The 18,980-nt window shown below is 46.3% G+C and overlaps 1 long non-coding RNA gene across 2 annotated transcripts; it reads right to left on the bottom strand.

Moving 5' to 3' along the window:
• Nucleotides 1–74: 74 nt before the first annotated feature.
• On the bottom strand, nucleotides 75–12,760 carry LOC136011953 (uncharacterized). 2 transcript variants are annotated; one of them, XR_010611526.1, is made up of 4 exons: nucleotides 8,436–8,501; nucleotides 6,884–6,975; nucleotides 1,870–2,073; nucleotides 75–1,054 (listed from the first exon to the last, which is right to left on the bottom strand). It is a non-coding gene; the product is annotated as an uncharacterized LOC136011953 (long non-coding RNA). The 2 variants fall into 2 exon arrangements; XR_010611525.1 differs by lacking the exons at nucleotides 6,884–6,975; nucleotides 8,436–8,501 and adding an exon at nucleotides 11,222–12,760.
• Nucleotides 12,761–18,980: the final 6,220 nt, after the last annotated feature.

The raw sequence follows: 18,980 nt of genomic DNA, 5'->3' as shown, positions 1-18,980 counted from the left end.
TATCCCTGCAGGGACAGGGGCTCAAAGTGATTTCCTCATGGAAACGCAGCTCTCACGGGGAGCACGGTCTTCTCCCGTCTACGCCCCTCTCACTGAAGCCCAACGACTTCAGCAGGGAGAAGTCAGTTTCCCCGCCCGGCACCAAGAACCACATTCAGCGAGGGGAACAAATGAAAAAGTCAGTGCAAATTAGTGATTAATTAAGTGCACTTGCAACGTTATTTTTAGCATAAGACAACCTAATAATTACGGTCACATATCGTTTGCATCTGAACAGTGCTTGCCTGCATATGCCACATTTTTCATGTTACTTCCCATACTTCCTTTTTAATATGCAAAGAAGCAGATTTTTTAGCGAGACAGAAGCATTGAACTGACAAGCAAAATCCCTCCGTACGCTGCACAGCTCTAACACAGTCTTGCATACCAGCGTGCTGGTAAAATGCCTGAAACCTGTCTGCAGTACTACAGCTTCCACCCGCAGCTGTGCAGGGGATGTCTGGGTGACTTCTTCCAGTGAATTCAGTGCTCCTACTTCTGTCCCTACAGCAGGATTTCAATATGGCTGTTATGACATTTTTCTTTCCTATAGGATTTTTTTCCTTTCTTTCTTTTTTTCTTTTTTTTTTTTTTTTGTTTTTTTGTTTGTTTATTTAATAGCAACAAACAGAAGCATGGTCCTCAAGTGTGATAAATAACCCAAATCTGGTCACTGCAAATGCAGAGAGACTCTCCTCCTCTCTATTCTGGCAGTGCAATATTGAAGCATCTCCACATTCTCTACCAGAACAGTACCTGCTTAGCGTATGGGCATAGCTACAGCACATTAGTTCAGCTCATGTATACTGGGTTTACTATGACTAGGCTTACAAACAGCCTACTAAAACCAGTGTGAGTGATGTGCTTCACTTGTAAAATCAAGCTCAGAAATCTAAGGCGGTTCCCAACAGCATTGCAACACGGCTTCCTTCAGCTCATGGTGATGAGCTCGAACGCTGCTACACTCAGCATCTGTGGAGAGCTGAGTCAAGGTGGCTCACCAGTGCTGGCCATACTGAGCAAAAAAAAAGACAGTCAGACACCTGGAGCACTCAGCGTCATGAGAGAACAAAACAACAGATGTGGAACTCTGCAGCAAACAATAGGGGCAATGGGAAATATGGAAAGTCACCCTATATGGCACCACCTTTCCACCCCAAAGAGCAGTCAAAGTCATGCTCAAGGACACTTCACCCCACACTGCAGAGAGGTTTCATGCTAAAGCCAACATATGGCATGGGAATTGGTGGAGGGATGGCACGGGAAGCATCCTTCATCTCTGCTGTTCTCTCCAGGCTCACCGCTGTTAACCCCATAGCTGCCTCGTGCAGGAAGCCAGTGGGCTGCAGGGGGTCTCCACTGTCTCCTATCTCTCTACACCTCGCAGCACACACTGGTGCAGAGAGGGGACATTTCAGACGCAGAGAAGAAAAACTCTCTCTACAGACAATCCCCTGCCCACCTGCCCAGTGCTTGTATCAGTGCTCATCACCTATGGCTGGCCTAGTTATGGCAAATCTTCACAAATCCATAAACCTCAGTTCAGTTTATGCATACTTAATTTCTCTGCTGCTAGGTTGACTTTGGCAGCTGCTGTGAGCAGGGCTAGACCATTAGCAGAAGAGAGCAGACACTCTCCGTGCGCATTTTGGCCTCTACGTAGCACAGTTCCACTCTCCCAAGGACCATGACAGAGCAGGTTCTCCACTCACAGTCATCACCACTTCCAGGAGAACTGCAGCTGTGCTTGTGTCCGGTAGTGGTCTGCTATACTTCCCATAACCTTCCCTGTCCCAGGGGCAATTCATAAAGTGGATACTTGGCACATACCTTCAGAAATATCTCGAGCTCTGAAGAAACGGTATTGACTGTCAGGGGTTTCCTTGGTTCTCTATTCCCACTGCTTTTCAGTCTTCAGAACTTCTGCACATCCCTTGGAGGACACAGGGGTGTGAGATTTTCTTATTTAACAAGAGATGCTAGTGCAAAGAGCCCGCTGCATGGCAGTCACACAGGGATCGCTGTTGCTGCAGTCTGTAAAACCAAGGTGCTAATATTAGGAATCTTTATTCATTATTATTTGGTTGCACTTCATTCATGGTTTTAATTCTCCTGAAATTTTTCATTGCCATGCCTAATGAGCTGCCCAAAAGTGAGATACCTGAGGCATGAAGAGACATCTGCAGACGGGCTTTTTAAGGACTAAGCCTATATTGCTGCACACCAAACCCGATCTGCCAGCTGAAAGGTAAACCAGGAAAAGAAAAAAGGGTTGGTTTGTTTGTTTGTTTTTTAAATAAAGACCTCATCCTTGATCTTGGTCACCTTTTGGCATCACAAACAGGGGGAAAGGTGGGGAGCAGAGGGACAGCAGCTGCTAGACACTAGAGAAATGCCAAACTATGGCCTCAGAGCGGGCAGTAGACAGCATGTGATGGCACAAGGAAGCCATCAACTTCTCCAAGCCTCTCAAACCATTTCCTCGCACCCAGAAAAGCACTCCTCCCTTTCATTCAACAGCAAAACACAGTTTTGCCCATGGGCTGGAGCGCAGGAGGGCTTCAGCAGCTTCAGCAGAGCAATGACAGGGATCTGTCCAATATTTTGGACATGGATGTCATCTAAGCACAGGGGTTTGCCTGTAGGATTTTTCTCACCAGGCTGCCTTTCCCTTGTAAAATGAGCACAGCTACACTAGTATAAACTCCAGTGCTGTGCTATTTACAGTGTTACAAGTAACAGGCTATATCCCCCAGCCCAGTGCTGCTGAACTGCTGCACTTCAGCTGACATCGTTCTCAGGAATCAACACATTATTGTTAGGTGGAGTGTCAAAGACATCAAAACCAACCAACCAAACCATTGATTGCTTCAACTGAGCACTTTTATGCCCGTTTCTCATGCCTGCAGACAACATGCAGGACCTTTTTCCTCCTTGTATTTCCCCTTTAGCTGCACAGATGCTCCCTGGCCCCAAGCGTGAATGACACTCATGCCTCTGCAAAGCCATGGGGACCAGAGGGGCACTAGGGGGAAAACTGCAGAGTAGTTTATCACTGCATTGGGAAGGAGCCTGCAGAACCCAAGGGGAGGGATGAAAGAACTGGCTCCATCACCTGGCAGTGAGATGACGGCTGGCTTTGGCACCACATGAGGCCAAGCCCCGGCATGGGACACCACTGTACCTCCTGCTCTGGCATCCTGTCCCCAACCTCTGCGGAAGCCATACTGCTGCATGGCAAAGGGTCTTCAAGCGGTGGCGGATCTACTGCTCCTCTGCCAGGTTTTCAAGTTGTCATTCACCTGCCCCATACAACAATGACTCTGAAGCTTTTTAGGACAACAGGGCTGTGGTGCTCTGTATACCTGACTATGAACTGGAGATGTGTTTGCTGTAGCCATCACAGAGCTGTGGCATGAGAAAAGGCCTGAACATACTCCCATAAGCTACACAGAAGGATGTGGCAGAATAATGCTTACCTCTCACTGCCAAAGACCAAAACACCCACAGCAGGCAGTGGGGCCCCATGGATGTGTGCACCAGACACCCCAGGAAAACTCCATGGGCTGATGCTGCCAAGGATGGAGCAGCCCAGAGATGACCTAAAGTGGGTCAGCTGGCATTAAACCACATGCATGCACAAAAAAGTGGGTTTCCTTGTGTTGTCCCTTAAGACCAGTATTCAAGTAAATACTGCAACACACATACACGTTTGCAGAAATCATATTGTGAAATACTTCTTTCTCCCCCCTTCCCCGGTTCAACGACCACAATTGTCCTCCTGACTTCGGAGGAAGAGGCACGGGAAGGAAGTTTTGATGAAAGGCACTTAAACATGACGCCCTCCCTCGGCCTTGGTGCCTCCTGGGACTTGTAGTCATATCTGTTCCCACCCAGATTGCTTTTGCTGGTGCAGCGCCACAGCGCAGTAATGCTCCCCACGACACGCAGCGGCTGCTGCAGCCCCATCCCAGACCTGCCCAACTGCACTGCACTAACTAAAGACCTTTGGACTTTAGCTGCTACAAGACACCCGGGGGGCTGCTCAGAATCCAAACCTTACTGGGTTTGGCCAGAACATTTCGGTTTCCTTTCGCACCCTCCCCCTCTCGCAGAATTCCCATGGAAACAAAAACAAGGCTCTCTCTGTTTGGGTTTGGTTGGGTGGGGGTTTTTACTTTTCTCGAGGGGGTGTGGTGAATGGAATTGGTAAATGAAAAGCTAAAAAAAAACCCCTAAACAACATATGCATGGAATGAAACATGACACTCCATTTCTAGCTTGATCTTCCCTGCAGCGGTGCATCTCTGATCTCTGTCGCCCCTTAAGAGCATCAGGGGACAGAAATGGGCCTCAGAGATAAAAAAATACATCATTTCTTCTCTCGAAAACTTGCTATTTGGCAGGAAACACCCAAACCCAAACCCTCCCACCCGTTTCCTCATGGCACATCATTGTGCAGATACCTGTATGCCACCGTGTGGCAGCTGCCCCATGCAGCCCGCGGCTGCAGGGCTCTGTACAGCTTTAAGAAAAACAAAACGGGGAACAAATGAAAGGATCTTTTTGCAGCAATCCACAAAACTTAGAGCAATGCCAAGCACGTCAGTATATGAAGCACAGTACCGGGAGGAAGGAGAGCGTGCAAACCGTCTCCTTATGGTGTTAAGCTAAGACACACACTGCTTTTCTATTTAAAGCTCTACAGTAACATGAATGCCAGGTTTGAGTGAGCTCAACAAGTCCATCTGAAAACAATTCACATGCCCCTCACTACGACAGGATCTGGGCACCTGACAGCTCTTAGCGCTTTACCATTCCCACACAGCAAGATACAACCCACCCTTTCCTGCTGGAGAGCTGGAATCTGGATCTGGAAAGACTTTGGGATGGGGACACTGGCCCACAGGGTGCTCAGTGCTGCTGCCCCCCTCCCCTTTCACTCTGCCTGGGAACCGATGCTGGGTGCAGCCCTGGCTGTGCTGAAGACAAGGGTTTTGCTACTAATGCTGGTACCCATGCATGTCCTAAAAGCCAAGCAATCCTGGCAAAGCCAAACCATCCTTCCATCCCTACCAGAGCCCCTAAACTCTCTTCTGCCAGGCAGGAGCAAGAAGAAAGCAAGATGCAACCCAGAGCCAGGGTTTGGGGCATGTCTCATTTTCCCCTCATCTACCTCAACAGAGCTGTTTTTAATGTATTCTAAGATGCAGTTCAAGAAATAGTTAATGACACATTTTACCATTTGTCCATAACAGGTTGCCAAGTTGGTATGTTATTATTAGCAACAGGAAAGAAACTAACTAAAACATTCTTGAAGTATGTAATGAGCACTTGAGTAAGTGACAAGCGTTTCTTTACTGAGGAATCCAAGCAAGACATGCTCCACCCATTTTGTTAACAGACAAAGGCTTATATAAGCTGGATGTTACATAAAATCCTAAAATATGGAACCGGAGAACTCCCCCACCTTTGGATGATAGTGTGACTGCAGCCCACATATACCTGAGCTGACACTGAACTAACTGAGCTTATATGCAGCTGATGGCCAAGCCTGGAGTGGCACAGGCAGCCATGTGCTTACACTAGCCCCAAGCATAGGTTTGGCTATGAGTCCGGATTTGCCCTCACACTTCTCTGGAAACACCCTGTACAGTAACACACTCTAAGCAACTTGATCATTCCTGTGGTGATCAAAGAATACATATCCGTTGTTTCATTCTCTCGTGTGACACATCAGGTTAAATAACATCTGATCCCAGGTTGTCATCCCAAGGGAACTATAACTGATGCTCAGGAAGGGGTATGCAAGTGGGGCATGGTTATGAGGAAACTTCTCTAGGACTCTCCCTGTCTCCAGGGGATTGCAAGCAAGGGATTTTCCAAGCCAGAAGTGCTGTCTTTGCAGTTTCAAAGCAACTGGCAGCTATTTCTTTCAAGAAGTGGTGCAGCCAGGTTTCGAGTTCACATGAACTTTTAAACTTCTGCAATATCATGCAACAAAAACCCCCACAATTTACCATACATTATCTGTAGAGAAAAGGGAATCCACATCTTGCAAGATCAACTACTATAGGTAAAAAAGCAGGCTGTCAGGGAGTGCAACCTCCTCATCAGGTCTTGTATGCCTGAAAGCCTGTCTGTCTCAAGACAAATTATTTGTCTTGGTAAAGAAATACTTTTTCTCCCTAGACACCTTGCATCCCACCTTAAAATGCACTATTCCAACACTGAGACAATAGATTCTGCCCACACCAATGGTTACTTCCTAGACATGAGGTCAAAAAAAGACTCAGAAAAGAGGATTTACAATTCTCTTCACAACCCAGATACCCAATCCACCCCCTAATGCAAGTATCAGATGCAGTTTCATGAGAAGCCAAGGATACTTGTCTGGCTGGGGGAAGAGTAGGGGGTGAGAAAGATCTTCAGACATGGGATTGTTGGCCAGGCAGAGCAAAGCATATCAGGAGCTACTCTCTGGACTACAAGGGTGCTATTCATCACAGTAGTCGGTTTGCTCTGTGGTACTTGCAGAAACATGCCAAGGCTGTTATGTGATTCTGCCTGACTTACTTGGTGTTTGTGATTTGCCTAACCTTTGCTCTAAATAAATTGGAGCTGCACAGAGGGAATTTTGATGCAACTCCCCGTTTCTAGAGCATCCTCTCTGGCTGCATTCTACAGGCTTTCCTGGGGGTTGTTTTAAGGGAGAGGCAAGCAGAAGGCAGGCAGGGGGAGAAAATAAAGAAAGGAAATGCAAGATGTCTGGCCCGCAGAACACACACACACACCAACCAACCGAAAAACTTAGCCTGGGTTTGGTTTCTAGTGTGTTATTTACCTTACTTCAGAAGTACATCCAGATGACATAGGTAAGGCAGTGGTGACCCCTAGTGCCCTCTACAGCTTCCACTGTTATTCCCTGCGCTGATACTTGAACATAAACAGAGAAAAGAAGCATCACTTTCCAGATCTGTTCTTCATTCACAAAGCCTCACTCTCTCTCCCTTTCAGAAACAGGATTTCATTTCCTCTCCCTGCTCAAACTCTGTCACTGCGAGACATTTGCTGCAGCATCCCTTTGCCACTGTTGTCTAGGAACAAAATTAAACAGATTTACTTCTGTAAGGACTTATTATATTCCACTGACTCTTTATCATAGTAAATTCTTCCCTGTGAGGGTGGTGAGGCACTGGCACAGGCTGCCCAGAGAAGCTGTGGCTGCCCAGTCCCTGGCAGTGATCAAAGGCCAGGTTGGACAGGGCTTTGAGCAACCTGTTACAGTGGAAGGTGTCCCTACCCATGGCAGGGTGATCAGAGCTACATGATCTTTAAGGTCCCTTCCAACCCAAACCCTTCTATGAATGCTTATGGAAGAGAAAGAAGAGCCTGTTCTGCCAACTCGAGCTTGTCAATAGCTAAGAACAGTCATTCAAATTCCTGTGAACAGATCTCTGTCTTGTCTAAAGTGTATTTTGCAGCACCAAGCTGCTGAAAGGAGTGAGTCTCTCCTGTGACAGCCATCGGTATGCACCATTATGTTGGGTTTTTTTTCTAGCAATGTCAAAACTCTGTTCCTGTGACTCAGCCTGCACCAGACGTACCCTGCTTGCTGAGCTGCGGGATGCTCATGGGGGGCTTTTCCTGCTGTTATCGTGGGGGAACAATACCTCTTTCAGAAAAAGTCTCAAGGCACCTTCTTGCAGATTACTTTGGGATGCAGGATTTTCCTTGAGGAAATAAGTCAGCATAAGCCTGAAAGATCTTTAGCTTCCTGATAGCGGAGGGCTTTGGACAACTCCCCTCTTGCACAGGCTTCCTGCGTTGCTGTGTAGGGGTCTATGCCCCACCACCAGCTCGGGTGCGTGGTACCACCCTGACGCATGTCTCCAGGGGACAGGGCTGTGCTTTCCACCATTTGGCATCTCAGAATTTCACACATTTAACAGGATCTTGTCACCATCTCCTCAGCCAAAGAAACCACCGCTGACTGTCCCCACGGCGACATTTCTGTCCTCAAGAGAGCAGCAAACAGCCCTGTGCACCCTTACAGCCTTCTGCGAGTTTGTCTAATGCCTCTTCAGCTCGCTGTTTCTTCCCTGACCCTTAGAGGCAACCGTCAGCTCTGGCAGCCATCACCCCCACACCCCTCATGCTATACCACACCAAGGCTCCTCCACAGAGCCCGGGTCCCCAGAGCTGCCACCAATCCACACCCTCAGGCTGCTCAGGTCCCCTGTCTGGTTTCGCACTTCCCAAACAAAAAGTAATTAACAGCTTGGCATCGGGGAGCCCTTCCTGTGGCTACACCTAAACCCCTAAGTTCTGCATGGGGCACAGCGTGTCTCCCATCCCACACACAGCCCGTGCTTGCTCCCCCAGCAGATACTCACAGGCCACCCCAGCTTGCAGCACCATTGCCACGCAGCCAGCACCTCCTTCCCCTTTTGCCACCCATCATCATGTTTCTTCCCCAGAAACAACTTCCAGGTCTCAGCCAGCCCTTCCTCCCCGCAGCATCTGAGCTGATTGCTCATATCCAAAATTCATTCCAATAAAGTCTGCAGACTTCCTGCAACCCTCACCACCCTTCTCCCAAAACAAGCCCTTTGCAGGCATTTATACCCATGACTCAGCCCAGCTGAGGATGCAGTAGTCAGAGGTGAGTCTGGTTGGTGCTTCTGCAACCAGTGTTTTACCCATTGCAGGGCTAGGCGGGCATGCTGTAACTAGTCACTCTACTTTTTCCAGTTTCAGTACAAGTTATTTATCTTCTGGATAAATATGTTCTGGACATAATAATGTTCTGCTTATGTGTCTATTTTCTGAACCATTTTCCCCTGGTTTTATATCTCTAGGTGCACATGTTCACTTGTTTAAATCAAAAGCAACAGTTTCTGAGTTGAAGTTCCTCCTAATGTTTTATTTTTAAAGTAGGCTTCAAGGGCGGGATAGGAAGCGTGCTAGTCATTGCATAATGTTAATTTGGTTTTATCTAGTGTAAATCTCACTTGCTTTTCTTGCGTAGTGCCGAGATATCTTCTGCTACTCATCGTAGCATCAACTCTGCGCTGCTCTTGTGTCTCTGGATCCGGCACTGCTCCAACCCTCCCACTTTATTTTCTTTCCCCCACTCTGTTTAATTAAGTAGATGCAAAAATCTCATCCTCTGAGCCACTGTTTGCTTCTTTCACAATGTTCCATGATGTCTCTCCCGAGTTTCTTTTCCTTGTTAGCTTTGTTAAACACCATTTTATCTTTATTGCTGTTCTGAGTGCTTATGATCCCATATGGAGAGGGCACTAAAAAGTATCTCTCTGTATAGCACACATATCTCTCTATAGGTGCATTTTTAAAAATAGTTTATTTCTCTCTATATTCTCATTTTTGCTCGCTGCTAGCTCTGTGCATTCCAGTTACACTCTGCATCCAAACCAGCTCTGTCAGTCTTACATGTCCCTGTAGCTACTGGCAGTATTAGTTCTGAATATTTTCATTTAAACTCTGGCTTTGTTCACCCACACTGCTAAAATGCTCATCCCTTTAATTTTTAATTATCACATGAATCAGCTTTTTTGCATGCATTTGCAGTCGATACGCTGTGTTCTTGGTTACTCAGATCCTTGTTTATACCATTGAAAAGTTACTCTTGTGAAGTGAAATTGCTTTCTTGGATGTCACCTCAATGACAGAATCTGAACCAGACAAAGCTGGATTTGACACAAACCCTGCAAGTGAAACAGTCCATCATGGAGTAGAATCATCGTCATTAAAAATACCTTTATTCAATACTGGAGGTTTTTTTTTCCTTCCAAAGGCTATACTTGTTCAAGGAAACGAAAAATCCTGTGGCTTGCCTGACACTGCAGGTCAGACCAGATGATCAGAATGGTTTATTCCGGCATTCAGACTTAAAAATATCCAGGCAAACTGCAACTGCGTCTGGTAGATAGACGGCCAGGCAAGATAAGGCAGTTACTGCTTCTGATCTTAAGTGTTCTGAATTCACCTACAGTCCTGCTGAGACACCCACTTCTCCCACAGCAGCTAGTAATGCAGCTGCTTTTACTTGTTTTACTTTTTATCTGAGCTCTGTTCTAAGTTTCAGACCTTTCCTGTTCACAACTTCATTAGAAAACTGACCTAATACCATCTTACACCACTTCACTTCCATCTTCCTGGTAACAGAGAGCCATTGTTTTACCATGATTATTATTGCATTAGTGTCTCCCCAGCTTCTGACTCATGTAAATCAGAAAATGACTCAGAGGAGTTTGTTCAGTGCTCCAGAGAAGAGGAGCCAGTGCCAAGCTGGAGCTTTCAGATTTTGCTCCTTAACGTGCTCAGCAGTGAGGGCTTCCTCTGAAGTCCCTGTGCTGGGGCCGTGCAGCTTCACAGCCAGATGGCTCTGTCCTCTCCTGCCACTGCCCTGTCTCCTGTGCGATGCTGCACACACCATCTCCCTGGTGGCAGGAGGAAAGAGGATTTTCATGTCGTGGATTTTGGGTGGATTGCAACAGGAAAAAAATGGGGTTGAGCGAATCATGAAAGTTTCGAGACACCATGAGCTTAGAAATCCACAAGCTCTACAGGGGAGGCAGAAGGAGCAGCAGCCGGTGCAGCCGAATGCAGTGGTGTGAGGTGACCAGCAAGTTCCCCAGAGAAGGACCAGACACCCCACTACACCACTCAACAAAGGAGTGCACACACACGGTACGAAAATGCAGGCTGGAGCAGATGCCACAATCCAACAGAACACACACACACAAGTTCGTTTTCTCTCATAAATCCATCAGGAAGCATAGAGCTAGTCTCCAGAAAGTTATTTCACTCTGACAAACACAACTGCAAAAGGCAATAAAAATGCTCTGTGCTGCCTTTCCAGAGTTTAGACTAAACTCAAAGCTGCCATCAGTCCCGGTTCCTCAGTACTCTGCTCGCAGTTTGCTCAAGCCCTCCACTGAAACCAGTAGCATAATTCTCTATTTGTCTTTTTTTTTTTATCCCAAATCCCAGTCATTTTGCACAGCAAAACATGTAAAACCCAAGTCTGCCATAGGATCAAAACTAAAAGAGGAAGAACAAGTGAAAAAAACCAAAACCCATAACAGCTGAGGAAACACAAAGCTTTATATACAGAACCCAGCAGAGGCTATGCAATCATTTTATTTATACTCACCAACACAAGAGCTGCACAGACCTCAAAAGAGCACTGCTGAGGGTATAGTCTCACTTTTAATTCCATCCATAAACCTGGGAAGACCAAAGTATTACAAATCACAGCATACTCAGCAAAGATACCCAAGTGTACAACACAGGATGAGTTGTCGTCACATGGAAGACTTTTTGAAGGAAGTAACTGGACACAAGCGTTTATCCGAGGTTTGGGATCACTGTGCTGAGCAGCACGGTATTTACCTATGTGTACTGCAACGCCCATTTACCTGACTAATCCATCAGGTCCTCTTTCAATGAGACATGTTAAAGGAAAAGCACTGAATATTTCTGCATTTCATCTGGTTTTTGTACTCCCTCAATCAGTGTTCCACTATAGATTTCTGGAAACTATTAACAAATACATAAAGAACACTAACAAACAAAGCAACCAGTGACATGCAGCCTTAGAGGTATCAGTCATTATTAAACCTTTAAATGAAAGTGTCCGTGAATTGCCACATTACCTTGCTTTACCCTCTGTCACACTTACTGAGGGAACGTAAAGTTGAACCAGAACCAGTTCTTCAGCAATTTAATTGTAAGTATCACATACAGCAGCCTGTAATGCATACCCAGAGATGGGCCACTTAGTATTTACTTTCTTTAGTTTTCAGCTTTCTTTGCTTCTTAACTTTCTGCCAGTCCCTAATGGATACCCGGATACCCAGTTATCTCAGACTAGGCAGAGGAAGGTCATTGCTGTGAGTTTTCTGGTAGACGAATGACATGAATGCGAGATGTTTGGATGGCATCTGCTCCACAGTCACAGCCCCCAGTTTTCATCTGGGGACACTGGAGGTTTCTGCTGTCATACAAGAAGGGCTGGCATTTATTTAGGACCACATCATCATTCCTGGCATGTCTCCAGGCAGGTCCTTATGCAAACAACCAGCATTTACTTGGAATTTGCATTAACATTTAACTGAAAAGCTGTTTCGGAAGACACCTGTTTCCAAATCTTTGGGTTCTCCCTGTAACCAAACATCTCCAGGATGGTTACGTGAGTGAAGGTTGCAGCTGGGCATGATTCAGATCTGCACATCTGTGTTTAGTATTGACTTAAGTAACTGAGGGCTGCTGTGAGCAAACTGCCCATCCCAGATCCAAAGACCCTTATGTCCTGGCAGCGCCATTCCTTCTGCATTTAAATCAAAACACACTTTGGATTCAGGAATGGAGTTAAGCCAAAGAGGGAGAGGAAAATTTCACATCACTTTCTCCTGCTGTTAGTGGAATTCCCAAAATCACACCTCATGCCAACAAGTACCCTACCGAGCCAGCCTCAGCAAACTCCCATTCCAGCCAGCCAGAACTTACCTGGGTCTGAACTAAATGCACTGCAAAGTCCCCAGAAATGATGTGACATGCCATGCTTGGGTGTTAACCCACGGGACACAGCCAGCAGCATGAAATCCCAGCACCATGCCATGGATTCAGCTCTTTCTGGAGCCCTTTTGAAGCCTGCAGAGAGGACTGTAGGACCACTGCTCTGGGAGGCAGTTAACCCACATGAAGGGTGAAGTTAAGAGATAAGCAAGTGAAGATACGCCAGCAGCAGTGCAGTATCACCCATCACAGCTACAGCTCTGAAGTGCTTCCTCTTCGCAACGTCACACTGCAGGACCAAAAAGCAAGCAGTTCATGGCTTTTCTCTTTCTTATTTTTTCCCTAAAAGAAAAAAAAAACCCCTCAAAAAACCAAAACCCAACCAAAACACCAGTTCAATTTTCATTGTTTTAAAGGTAGGAAGAAGTGCCTTTCTAGCTCAGAGCAGTGGCAAAAAAAAAAAATCATACCATATTCTTGCATCTACCCATATTAAATGGAAAGGAAAAATCCCCTGCAGTTTTCAGAAAACCAGGCAAAACTAGGAGTCCAGCCAGCCTCTCTCCTCTTTAACAGATCCGTGCTTCAAGGGTATTATACTACTCTAAAAAGTGGGTGAATAGAGGTAGAGAAGTGAGCGACTGCACAGTAACAACAGAGGAGAAGGTGCTTCAGGATTGCAAGTTCTAGCTCAAAACACCTGGCTCCTAATACACTGTGCTCACTGAGTATGAAACCACTTGGGTATTTTAAATGTGCTACAACATCTTCACAGGGTAGTTCTGCTTTTCTTCTGCTTCTGGTGCCATTGTGGTCCCAGGGAACCCATGTGCACACAGCATCCTGGTCCCACGGGGGACACGGCTGGCCTGGGGAGGCTTTCTAAGAACAAACTGGGGAGGGAGCACACTTGTTCCCCATGCTTGCTGAACAAGATAGTTGTGGCATATTTAGGTGTCCAAATACTGATGTTTTGCAAACAGCCAGCAATTGCATGGCCCCTTCAGGTGGTGGTTCCACCACTTACCTGCATTTCCTTGGGTGCCCCTCACCCAGCCGTCACATGCCATGATGCATGGCTACTTACAGCCAGTTGCCTTATTTATTACAAATATTCATCATTGCATACTATGTTCACTGAAATTACAGCCTTTCAGGGAAGGGGTAGCGAAGGCTTGGGTGGTGGTAGCGGCTGAACTTCAGCAATTAAAACTTGCTTCATCGAAATTGGAACACAATGAGCTTTCGCTGCCAGCAGCAATTAGAGCCAAGCATTATCAGATTACTTTCTGCAGCAATAGCACTCTGTTATTTTCCTTCCATGAGGGACAGGGAAACGTCATCAGTGGTGGGGGTGCGGTACTTGTCACAGATCTACTCTGATAAACTCCTCAGAAGTGCTCGATTCCAGGTTTTTGAAAGATTGTCCCATTTTTACTCTGAGTCGCTTTTCCATCTTCTAGTTCCTGACACAGCAACTTTTGTGAGGCTGGTGGTTCAGGCTAAACCTGCACAGCAAAGCTCTCCTGAAGCTTCATTTAGCAATGACAAGGGATGCTGAGATTCCTTGGGAGAAATCTGAGTGAAAACCCTCCAGAAACAGAGTACATTCCAGTGGGGGGGAAAAACACAGGCAAGGGTCAGTTTTAATGTGTTTAGGTCAGTACTTATATTAGTGTGAGTACTTTGAAGGCCAGTATCTATTTCCATGAACTATTGCTATTAGCAAGCAGCAAAGTCCTCCCACCTGCCTTAGATGGGGAAAAGCATGTTATTCTTGAAACACCAGTCTGACTTTTCACATTTGCACTCCAAGTCCCACTACGTTTTTAAAGCCCTGAAGACACGATGTTGCTCATTGCCCAGCTCCTTTGGCTTACTGGAAGGTGAGCCTAACCTTTCTACGCCGCAAATGCAAGCCTTGGACCTTTTAATCTGCTGCTGATGTACTTGCTATCTGATTTTTGGGAGGCTCCTAGTGACTTCAGACACAGTCACGAGCATTTTGATGACTTTACTGGCAAACTTTAGAAGGCTCTCATAAAAGGAACACCTTTGACTTCAGGTTGCAAAAGACAGAGATCACTTCAGGAGATTACAGCCCCCACACAAATAGGCTTGTTTAGGGTGGTACCACTATTAATGACTTTACTGACTGAGACAACACTCTCGCAGCAGATAGTCTGGGCAAGCACTGGTTTTAATTAGGAGCACTCAGGCTTGTTAAGTGACCAAGTATGGTACTGAGTCACATCACATGAAACAGTATGGAGACTGCTTAGGGCCATGCAATTAAGTCTTTGCTTTTAAGGCCTTTTCTAAGACTGTTCCCCTGGGAGGAGGAAGCCAGCAGGGCATGTGGCATCACAGCACGCTGTTCAAGTGGGCACTGCAAGCATGTCTGATCAGAGGCTAAAGAGGAGGATTTTGTGGACTGCTAAGGATAGACATGCTGAAATATTACTTCAGTGGAGACACATGGCCACAGAAGGCATTTCTTCCATTCTCACATGGTCCCTAAAAACCTTAACACTGGCAGCCCTTTAAACACCACACTTTAGTTTGGGATTTTGTAATTCTATAGAAGTGGAAGCAGTGCCTTCAGATAGTGACATTACAACGCTCTCCCTCTGACTCTGCACAGAGCTCTAAATGAATAGACCCTGTGCTGAGATGGATGTGGAACAGCAGGAGCAGACCTGCCTTGTCCCTTGTTGCCCTCCTGCCCAGGATGCCCGCTGTAGGCCACTTGCTCATTGCTGCTTAGGGAGGAGGAAGTGACAGAGCCAGTGAGCCTGGGTTCCTGGTTTGGGGGAAGATAACGTGTCTTCTGGGAAGTGTAGTTCCCAGGAAACATGAATCCGCAGCCTTCCTCAAAAGGCAAGCCAGAAAAGCTGGCAGGCTCTGACTGTTTCCATTGCTCCACTGCAAGGGAAAATGTGTTGAAATTAAGAGAGGGAAATTTTTATAGGCAACTCTCTGTGGAAATAAGCAGGCTGCAGTCGGAAAACTCAAACGCGCTTAGGAGAATTAGACACGAGGAAGAAAATCTTTCTGCCTTGACGAGAGTTGGAAAAGAGTGGTATTTCCTGAACTTTGCAGTCAAAGGGAAACTAGCCCTGACGTTCACTGGGAGATATGAAGGCTGCTTGAGGAGAAATCATTGGCTGGCCAGAGTCCCAGGCACAGCTAACCCCTCATGGTTGAAAGGGGGTGAAAATATTCTTGCAGAGTTGAAGAAAGGAGCTTTGCAAAAAGAGTTGGAGAGTTTGGACCCCAACCTCCACCTGCCCAGCAATGGCAAATAGCTCCTGTGCCCGCTGCTTTTGCCTAGGAATGAGCCTTTGGGGCAACGTGTGCTGCAGAGTTGTAAAACAGAATCTGCAGATGCTGCTAAAAGAACCTGTTGGTACGAGCTAAGGATTACTGACAAAAAGTGTACAGTAGTTGTTTGTAGTTTACATATGTTACAACAGGGCTTGTGTACTGAAAGAGGTGGAGGAAGTGTTTCTAAGGATGACTGTGGAGAGCTGAACAGTGCACAGAAGTCAGGCTCATAAATCAAAGAGCAGACACTAGGTTTGCCCAAAGTTTCAAATACCGTTCTGGGGGAAGTAGTTTATATCCTCATTCTGAAGAATTTGTCATTGTTTGTAAGAAGAAATGCCGTCCTCTGGCTATGCAAAATTCAGTACAGTATGTTCTGTGGAAAGTTTGAATGCAGTATCTAAAAGTCCTGGAGTCCACTCCATCTCATTAATCACTCCATCCACTAGTTAATCACTGTTAATTGCCCTGCCCAAACACTGCCACAGCCACCAGCCGTGCAAACCCAGACCCTTTGCTCCATGGCTCTTGCAGGAAAGCTGTATTTATATACACACAGTTCAGCTACGGAGGCCTTGGTTTAGTTATTACCATTGGTTCATATGCGCCTGCTTCAGCATGTCCTCTGCAGCCTCTCTGCACTTGGTCAGAGGGCTCTGTACGCACAGAGCTGTCTGAGAAACTGCTATTACTCACCCTGCTCTCCTGGTTTGGGGCACAGCATCGATGAGAGTATTGCACTTACAAACTGAACACTAAATAACTGCGAATAATAACCAGCGAAGACATTTATGAGCTGACTGGGGCCCTAGGACAATAAAGGATTGTTGATGGTAGCTCACTCATTACCATCTGTACATATTGGCAGTAAAACTGACACCAGCAGTCAGAATCACAGTCTTGCGTCTTCAACATTACTTTCCATTTTACAAATTTAATTAGCCCTTTTTCCCTCAAGCAGCACAATACAAAATATGTTTCCAGGTAAAGTAGCCGTTTTCTAGATAGGGAATTGGAGAGAACATTAAAGGAAAAAAACCAACCAACCAACCAACCCATGCCTAAATTAAAACTCCTCATTTTCTACATGGACATTTTGGCAATTGCTCTTTCTCTGAAAGGAGCAATCTCTATGTTTAGTGCCATAATTCATGGTCTTCTAAACCAGAACACTGATAAATGAATTCTTGAAAGATGGAGTTTAAAGCAAACCCACACATCTTTCTCCGGACCTAGCAGGCTGGCATAAGTTTAGACAGCAACAGTCATATTTTCTTTTTCAAGAATAAGCTGTTGTGATCTCTGGCTCTTCTTCCCCACAGCCAGCAGGTCCACAGGGCTCTTGCTTTTTTGGGAGGGGACATTTTGTATTATAGGAGAGTGCTGAATGAAACTCTAAGTATGATAACAACATGTAGCCCTGAAGCACCTCCTGGCCAAAGCATCCCAGAAATCAGAGCTGGCCGCAAAGAGTTTGGGTTGAAGCAGCAGGCAAGTGGGGCAAGACAAGGCAGAGGCAACAGCTCTGAGCATCCTGGTTAAGTTGCTGTTGGTTTTGGGATGCCTGCAGCCAAGTCTAGAACGTTCCCAGATAACTAACCCAGCTGAGGCACAGACGGCAGTGCACAGCATAGCCTGGAGCACCCTTCAAGGTCTGGGTTTTAGCAGGGAAAGCTATTAATTTGTGTTGGTACATTGATTTCTGCATGAAAGTAACTTGTGCTGTTAATGAAACCCAATGTCTGGTTTCCAGAAGAACCTGCTAACTGCGTAATTCTTTTTGTTAACTGTACTACTCAAATAGAAATTTATGGATCTGATTTCCTGCTGTTAGGAAGCTGAAAATTAATCTGACCAGCATACAAATGACAAGATTGAATAGAGATTGGTTATTTTACCAGTAGCTCAGCTTGTCTTTCCCAGAAAGAAAATGTTTCATGTATCCCATGACACCGTCCCACCACATAGTTTTCCTGGGGTCCTGATTTTCCCAATATTTTGATGCCTGCCCCCAGTTTCTGGTGACCAGTTAATTATTGAGTGTGTCATCTCAGTGGTAGCATTAATACCTTCCCTGCTCAATAGTGTAATATTTTATGTGTAAAGTGCATCTGAGGCTCAGGAAACCTTACTAACCTTACTTCTGAGCCTTTCTGAACACTTGGCAGGATTTAGGAAAACTGGCATTTATAGAGAGGGTACCTCCTGCCCTGAGCTGCTGGTGGAAAGAGGCAGATGAAGAATCACTGTTGACTCTGTGAGCTTGAACCAGCTCCTCTCCAAAACAGCCTTTCTCTGCCATGTCCAGAAGTTGCTGAGCAAGAGCTGTCATCCAGATGCTGGAGATGCTCAACAAAGGTGCTCCTCAGATGAGCTGGTAGCTCTGTGGAGCTCTGCTGCAAGAGGTCTAAGGTGCAAGAAGACAGACACAGCGTTAAGGCTGACCTCCTGAGCACATAGCTTACCTCTTCATCCTACAAGCTGGACTGAAGGTTCTTTTACAGCAACACCCGCTCTGGGTTTAAGGACCCCAAGTGATAATGGTTCCACCATCCTCACTCAGAAACCGCTCTCCCTAATCCTTTCACCTACGATAATTCAGCTTTCAAAGCTGAATATTCCTGTATCAGCTTTTCCTGTGAGATCCTGTTACAACTACTTTTTCATACATAGGGACCTGCTCATACCTGCTTTCCCCTCACTGGGCTGCATTTGTGAACGAATCATCACTCTACTGCATGCACAGTTCCCTCTATGTGATTCCGGGGTGGGGGTGTGTGTGTTTAAACTGAAAGCCTGGAAGTGCCCTATGAGATCATTGGATGCAGGGCGAACAGGACCAGGCAGTAGGCCACCCACCAGCATCAGCTCACCCCACGGGCACTGCATGACCACCCTGGGGACACCCTGGGTTTGCCCTCCAGCGGTACAGGGACAGGAAGCACACAGGCACATTTGCCTTCTACAATAAAAAAATCACCAAAAGGCTCCAGCTCTGTCTTTTGTCGATAAAAAGGCAGCCAGAGAATTGCCCTCTCCCACGAGCCCCGGCGCTCAGCCCATGAGAT

Source organism: Lathamus discolor, chromosome 3 (assembly GCF_037157495.1).
Source record: "Lathamus discolor isolate bLatDis1 chromosome 3, bLatDis1.hap1, whole genome shotgun sequence".
NCBI lineage: Eukaryota > Metazoa > Chordata > Aves > Psittaciformes > Psittacidae > Lathamus > Lathamus discolor.
Note: the sequence above shows the minus strand (reverse complement) of the source record. Positions and strands in the feature narration are given on the sequence as shown.